The 8,013-nt window shown below is 43.4% G+C and overlaps 1 long non-coding RNA gene across 1 annotated transcript; it reads left to right on the top strand.

Moving 5' to 3' along the window:
• The first annotated feature begins 250 nt into the window (after positions 1–250).
• Positions 251–3,747, top strand: LOC113938243. Its single transcript, XR_003524862.1, has 3 exons — positions 251–304; positions 1,750–1,862; positions 2,703–3,747. It is a non-coding gene; the product is annotated as an uncharacterized LOC113938243 (long non-coding RNA).
• The last annotated feature ends 4,266 nt before the right edge of the window (positions 3,748–8,013 follow it).

An 8,013-nucleotide genomic window follows, 5' to 3' on the forward strand; every position in this document is an offset into this window, starting at 1 on the left:
AGGGCAGGAAACCTGGCTGGGGTAAAAAGGATGTAGCATGAAAACCAGCCCGATGAGTCATGCAAGATGAACACTGGCCTATAATAAGCGCAAAGAATTGTTAGAAGGGAGAAGCCAGAAGCACAGGGAGGTATGGGAGGGGTGGGCGGGAGGGCAAGCGGGGTTGATGGTATGGCCTGCTGCTCCTAATTCACACTGGCTTCACACTCTCCAGGCAAAACCTGGCGGCGGGGGCGGGGGGGGGGGGGCGGCACGCTAGTGTGACTTCTGAGACTGAGCTCAGAGGCAAGGACTCGTTCTTCAGGTAGGTTTTATCTTCTCCGGGGCTTTTGCCTAACTCACCTTGTTTGTCTCATAAACCTTCAGGTTTCTTTTTATGTTTTGTGGAATAAGTGTATTGGGATTGTTCCATAAGACACAGGCTTCAAGGTGGGGGGGTGGAAAGCACCGAAAGGAACTTTCCTTCTGGGTGATAGAAACTCTCCAAATTTTCAAAGCATTCTTAGGTGAAAAAAAAAGGCACTGAGGTCTGTTTTGAGGAAATGTGCAAGAAAAATGATAGGAAAACTGAGAGTAAGAGTGCCATGGTATGAAATCAAGGAAACTTTGGAGACCATCAAGATTAATATATAAGGAAAACAGGTGAAGTCCACCTGAGTGTGAGCTACTGATTCCATCATCACGAGTGAAGAGGCTCTTAGTTTTGTAGTTCCTAGTTTACTGAGCACATGGCTTAGCGTAAACTGAATCTGGCGATTCGGTTCTTTCCTGCACTTTCCTCCACCACTAAGTTCATAGTGTCTTCTGTGGCAGAATATTTACTACTGCCTAGAGGTGGCACCTCTGTGACAAGTGTGCCATCACTGTCATAATGGTCTTCCTGTCCCCCATGTCTGCCTGCCTCTCTGTGATCCTACTTCATATCTCGTGTTCCACTCATGTTTGTAGTTGTATGTCCTGGGTTTTTCCAAATCAACTCTGTGTGGTCTTTTTGTGGTTTTGTTGGTGGATGAAGGACCTGCTTCTGTGACAGCATGGCCTTCTAGAAGTAGTCATCCAGACTTTCAGTGTGTGCTGTTCCCTCAAAGAACATCGGTACCCCATGCTTCCTTGGCAGACAGAAAACTGGGATCTTGTGACATAGTTGCCATGGGATGATTCTTGTTCCCAGGGAACATGATCTTCAAAGGTAAGGACAGTAGCTAAACCTCAGGGTGAGGAAAAGCACTATGGAGGCAGAGAGGCAGATGAGGCACAAAAGGACAATTCAAGTGACTGTCCAGCTTCCTCAGCCCTTGGAGAGATGAACTATCCAGATGCCTTTATTCCCAGCCTTGTGTCATCATGTAAGGAAGGCCCACACATCTCTCTCTGGGGGAACCACAGGCTTGTGAGCTGCTCTTCAGAAGAACAGCACCCACTGGCAGATCTGGTGAGCCTGAGCCTCGTTCATGCCCACATGGTGAAAAAGGGGTCTCTATGTCTTCCCTCTGCAGCTGGATGGAAGGAAGGAGCAGAGAAATAACGCACACTCTCGTGGGGACAATGTGGGCCCTTTCACATACATCATTTGATTTAACCTCCCAGGAACTTCCTAGGAGCTAATTATTATTCTCATTATTTTAAATTACAAAACTAAAGCCCAGAAGCATATTAGTTAACACTAGCTGTTGTAACAAATAAACCCCCAAATGTAAAAGGTTTTAAAAATGACAGAAGTCTATTTCTCATTCATTTAAATCCCAACAGGTGTTCCTTCTCAAGGGGAACTCTCCTCCAAGTGGTACTTCAGAGATGTGATTCCCTCCACTCTTGAGACTTAAATCACTTTCAAGTCTTTTTGCAGTGCTCTGGCTCCAATGGTGAGACTGATTTAAAATTTCGTGAGAAGGGTATTTTAGAACTGGAATGAACCATAGCAATAAATAGTCCAAACTCTGTATTTTATTGATTAAGAAACTGAGATTCAAGAAGATTGGGGGATTGATCAAGTCCTAGATAGAGATAAGATTTCCCCCTCAATAAATTAAAACAAGCAAACAAACTATAAATTCAGTTCAGCTTTTATTTGTAGATATGAAGCATGGGGGTTCAAAGTTCCAGAAATCCTTGGTATGAGTATTTGGGCAAGGAGAAAGTAATGCATGTGGCAGTAGGCAGTGTAGGAAATGCCTTTGAAGGGAGATAACAGTAGGTGCTTTTCTCTGCCACTTCAATTCTCACCTGCTTTTCAAAATATGTTTCTCCCTATCGACTAACAGAAAGTGTTTCTAATAGGTGACAAGTGGGGTTTCCTGATCCATCATCACAAGGGCAAATCTGATTATGTCTTATCTTTGGTATTCCCTATATTCCCATGAACTGCAACTTGGAGCAGGATAAGAAAGAGAGAAAGCAAACGTTTTGCAGATCTTTATCAGGTTCCCCTGAGGGAAGCAGGAGAGGACCCAGCTTGTAAGACTAGCATGCAAGGACTGGCTAGAAGAGAAGAGGGGTAGTGGACAGAGAGGAACCCAGTGTTTTATACAGAAAACAACAGCAAAAGATGACTCAGGATAGTTCTGGTGCAAAAATATACAGGGAGGGGATGAAGAAGTGATAAGGTAAATATCATCCTTTGATTCACTTCTATCTAGAGCCACAGAATGAAATCACTTCTCTCCCTGGGAGATTAAAATCCAGTCTCTCTGTCTCCACCACAGAATGTCTGCCTTTCTCATTAACTGGACTTCCATATGTGGTATGGGATGACCTAAGCTGTGGAGGGCAGCGAGCTGACCAGAACAAAGGTCAGATTGTAATCTCTAAGCATCAAATCTATTTTTTGTCCACACTCTCAACATGCACTTCCTACCACCAAATAAAAGGTAGAAGAAAGAACAACAACATAAAACTGTAACAACAAAAAGTTGTGATGTGAAATAAAGCCCTGGAAATGTCCATCTGCTGTTATCAAAGCGTTTAGGACTAAAATCTTCACCACTAATTCCTGTTTGGCTGTGATGGTGTGCAGGACAGCCCTAGGGAAATCTGTAACGGGGGAGCTGGAGACACATGACCTGTTAAGTAGACCATCACCAAAACGGAATGCATGCTTATTTTATTTGTAGATACAGTAAGTCCAAGTTTGCATAATAATTTTTTTAAGGGAGAGAAATAATTTGTAAGAGATAAAGTCATTGGTTTTGAACACTATGTTTTGTCCATTTGGTTGTTTGTAGTGGCCAAATTTACAAAAGTGCAAAACTTAAAACAATAAAAACAACTCTCATTAAAATCACTTGGAAGATATACAATCTTCCAGAAGAGCCCCTGTGTTTTCCTTTAAGTTAGACAACAAGTGGGGAGAAGTAGGTTTGTTGTCCTGGAATACATGGTAGCAGAGGTGGAGTTTAAGGCTGAAGTTTGAAGCGTTTGATTCTTATCAATTGTGTAGAGCAAAGTGGAAATAAATTGTGCATTGATTTCAAGTGAATTAGTTTCCTGAGCTCTCTGGAGGCTTGGATGATTTTAATAGTGGAATTCTGATGCTCTCCAACACCAGCAAAGACAAAAAACATACAAACCATGGCTAAGATTGGAGAACTCTTAACTACAATGAAATTTTTAGACATCTTATTTTAAACAGCACTGGCCTGAAAAATCTGGGAGATTTCATTATAATGTTCAGATCTGTTTCCTGGTAAAGGTAACTGCATGACTGACAGTGAAATCAGAATGAAAAATGAGGATAGAGCAGGAAAGATAAAAGACATCTTTCTTTTCAGTAGCAAGCGTTTGGTGACCAACTGCCTTATTTTACTTTTTAAAATTTTGTTTTATTTTCCGATTTTATTTGGTTTGTAATATTATTTTCCTTGGGCTTGATATGGCAAATGTGCAATACTTTTGGCTACTTTGGAGAATAAAATGGAAAACCCTGTTTCTAGACAGGAAGAAACGGAGCTCCAGCATATGGCTGAAATGCCATTTGACCGTCACAGTGACGGCAGGCTGCACACTCCTGCTACAGGCTCCTGGAGGGAGGGCTGGCCTGGGTCTCCACATACGCCCCCTCCTTCTGCTCCTCCCCCTCCTTCCTCCCACACTTCTCCCAAAGTGTAGGAGCTTCAGAACAATCTCTAGTAGCTAAGTGACCAAGTCTTGGAAGCCTGACATTGGGATAAAACTTGGATGTTCTGGAAAAGACTTTGGAGACAGAATAGGACAGGCAGCAAAACCCAGCTGCATCTAGAAACAGCTCTATTTTGGTGACAGTTCTTGTGATGCTTTCAAATCAGCAAAATATCTCTTTAAAACAGATAATCTCTGGCTGCTAAGCTGGGTTGTTTTGTTTTGGTATGGAACCATTTTATAGTTCAGAAAACTTTCTTGAATAAAAAGTTATATATTTTCTTCAATACTGCAATCAAGTAGCTAAGGTGTTGGAAATGTTAACAGCAACGAAACCATATTTGTTGTAAGAACTTAAGGCTCTGATTGCTTGCATTTTTCCTTCTACCTCCCTCCACATTTCTTTTGTCTTATTAAAAGGATATCCATGATGACCTCCTGGGTATATTTCTAAAAAAAAAAAAGAATCCTTTTGTCTTAAATTCCATTAGTTTTTGAGCCTCTGGAATTTCACAAGAGGTGTCAAATTTAGCTGACCCCAAACTTTTCACTTGAACAAAAATAGAAGCCTAGAGGGGAAAAGCCATGCTGTGTGCTAAGGATATATGATCCATGAAAAGAACTACAATAGAATATGTTAAATGATCTCGTTAAGAGCATTACAATTCCTCAGAGTTCTGTTTTACCTCTCTTGGAGTGGGATGTATAGAGCTTTGTTCAGATTTGCTGTGGCTGATTCTAATAAAAATAATTTAAAAAACAAATCTGAAATGAGTTTTTTTCACTAATATTACCTTTTTTAGTTTCTTCACCTCTTTTGTTGTCAGTTGTTATTCATTCATCGATTCAATTCTTAGTAGGTGCCTATCATGTTTCTATGGGGAATAGAAAGGTAACTGAGAAACAGATCCTACCTGCAAAGAATGTAGTCTCAATTTTGTAATTTTAGAATTGAAATATTATGTCTCTGATTTTTTAAATCCAATGAAATGATGAGATGTTATTTATATGTCGTGCCTTGGGTGCATTCTATAAACACACATTGGTATTTTATGGCAAACATAAGCTGCTTTTAGGGGGCCTTTTGCCATTTATGGTTTTGCTCATAGAACTCTTTCTGGCCTTTAGACTTTGCTCAGAAAGACCCTTTGCTATTTCTAGAACGGGACCTCACACTTCTTGGGGATACCAGACACATATAGACATGCTTGTTCTTCCTCAGAATCTATGCAGTCGTGTGTGTGAGACTGCACATGAGCACAGAAAACCATCCCCACCATGGGAACTTGCAGTACTGTGGAGACAAACCGGGCAGCAAATATCTACCATAAGACAAGTTCCGTAATAGAGGTTCCTACCAAGTGATACTATGGGAGCATAGTTGGTAGGACTTTGGAGAAGGGATGTAGGTAGTTTGGGAAAGTTCAGAGCAGGAGATGACACAGGATGCCCAGATGGAAAAGAATGGCTTAGAAGGCAGGGGGCGAAGATGCTATCCATCCAGGGGTTTTGTGGGAGACAGGGTGGAGCCTGGGGCTGTTGTTCCTCCCTCTGGCCAGAGCTGCCTCCATAGCTGACCCAGTGTTTGTTCTTCACCAAATCCAGTCTCAAGGATGGCTGTGACTCTCCAACACACATGCCTGTGTGAGTCAGTCTGAAGGAATCCAGGGGTGGTAAGGGCCATTCACTTGCAGATACTCTGAGATTCTCAGAGAACTGTCCTTGGAATCTGGGAGGGTCTAACAGCATGCTCTCTGCCCTCAGAGGGGAAAATAATATTTGTTCTTATTTTTGAAGACTCTTTCTGCTGACTTCAGCACACTTAACCACATCTGCATAGCGACTGAGAAAGTCCCATATACAGTCCTGTAGTGTGCCAGGCACAGCCTGACAGGCACTGGGGCAGCCTCAGTCTTACCCTAGGGGTCTGCCCAAGTGCACACAGCTGACAGGTGTGCAGCCCAGGTCTTGGGACTGTCCACTGTACCACATCAGTCTGATTTATTGGAAATTGACTTTTTTAAGACAGTGACAGTCTTGTGATTATGCAGAATGATAAACTGCTTTATAGGCATCTGTAAATTTCCTGGCATCTGAAATTCCATCTCTAGGGGTTTCTTCCTGCTATGAATCGTTGTGAACAGAGAAAACTCAAGCAAGTCTTATCAGTTGTGTATGCAGAGAATATCAGAGGCTCTTCTCAGAGCTGGCTGTTACTGGGGGGCTGTCAGGGTGGGTGCTGCCCAGCTATCACTGGGCAGTGAGGGTGGACAAAGCTGCAGGAGCCTGGAAGAGGAGAGGTGCTGAGAGATGAGAACCATTTTAGCCATCACATACTTTCTGTTTGGGACATGCTCGAACTGCTTCTTGGGTTGACCATCCAAATTTGCTGGAACTTTGGTTGTCAACGTGACAGCAGCAATGAGGGAGGATTGTCTGATCTCCTTCCTAGTGATCCGGGCCTCCGGTTGTAAATATTTTGGATGACTTCAGTCGGATCCTCCTTGTCACCCATAATGAGAACAAGCCACAAAGTGGAAAGAAGCCTGGGTGGGACAGGCTCACCTTCCCTGCAGAGTGGGCTAACAACCATATCCTATAATATGACCCCTTCCCTTCTGCTCAGGGTACCATGTGAAGCGGGCACAGTGGAGATTGCCTGGGAGTGTGGCCGTTTCTGCTTCTCCTGGTAGACTCTGGGCAGCTAAGGAGGGGCTGTGTAGGCTGCCTGTGTGCCCAGACCCAACCGGCACCATGAGCTGGGACACAATTAACGGGTAACTTGGTCCTTTTCCAACCTAATTCAGATGTTCCGTTATGAGTCTTTAGAGTTGGACCAGGCTAGTCCAAATATCATTCTGTTTACCTGACCTAGTAAAATGGCTTGTGGTTTTTTTTTTTTTTTTTTAAACAGGGAACTGAATTCGTAGCTTTTTTCACCCTACAATTATTGTACGGGAGATCTGGAAGGGAAACTTCTGGATTTTAATTGCTTCATTTTGCAGAGTTGCTGTGTGCCACAGTGGCCAAAGCACAGGCTTTGGAGGCCTGAGGACCTGGGTTCTAACTCTCCGGTCTTAACTGTGTGAGATACACAAGCTTTTGATGTCTGAGTTTCTTCCTTCTAGTAGGGGAATAATAGTACTTACGCCCAGGTTGCTCTAAGGATTATGTGAGGTGGCCATATGGAGGGCAGGGTGCTGTGGTCATGGCTATCAGTATTATCATCATTAGCTTCCGGAAGTTAAAGGTCCTGTCTGTGCTTAGAAAGACAGGCCCAGATCTAGTGTAGAGCAAGTGGCCTGTGCCCCCATTCCTGAGTCTGGTCACTCTGGGGTGTGTCATCTGGAATACACCCTGTATTTATATGTGGCACCACTTACGGTCACCCACTCAATGTTGCACTGAAAGCAGACCAAAGGCACAAGTGGCATCTTTTTTTAATGCTACCCAGATATGCTCCTGGGACACAGAGGAGAAGGAAACGAGTTTTAAGAAAATACAAGACCTGACATGATTTGAAGGTAGGCTCTGTCCTGTCCCTGAGAAACCTGTAGAATGCCCTTAATTTCTTGAAACCTTGGTTTCCTCATCTATAAAATGGGGTAACAGTAGAGGCTCAATCGTGGGATAACTGGTAGGAGTGAACAATCTGTAAAGGTATGTTGCACATTGGCTGGCACACAGCCAGCAACCCCCACATGGAGTTACTAAGATTCCTGGTACATCCTCATCGTCCTAATGAGGAGTGCTGGGAGGAAAGTGAGGACCTTGTCCTCTTCCATTTGCGTGCTGGGAGAGAACCTCAGCGCTCTGCTTCCATGAGTTCCACAAAGTCACAACCTGTAATTAGACAGTCACCTGTGAGGAGCTTCACTCCGTGCCCGTCTACCTGCTCCA

The sequence above is a fragment of the Zalophus californianus genome, chromosome 4 (genome assembly GCF_009762305.2).
Source record: "Zalophus californianus isolate mZalCal1 chromosome 4, mZalCal1.pri.v2, whole genome shotgun sequence".
NCBI lineage: Eukaryota > Metazoa > Chordata > Mammalia > Carnivora > Otariidae > Zalophus > Zalophus californianus.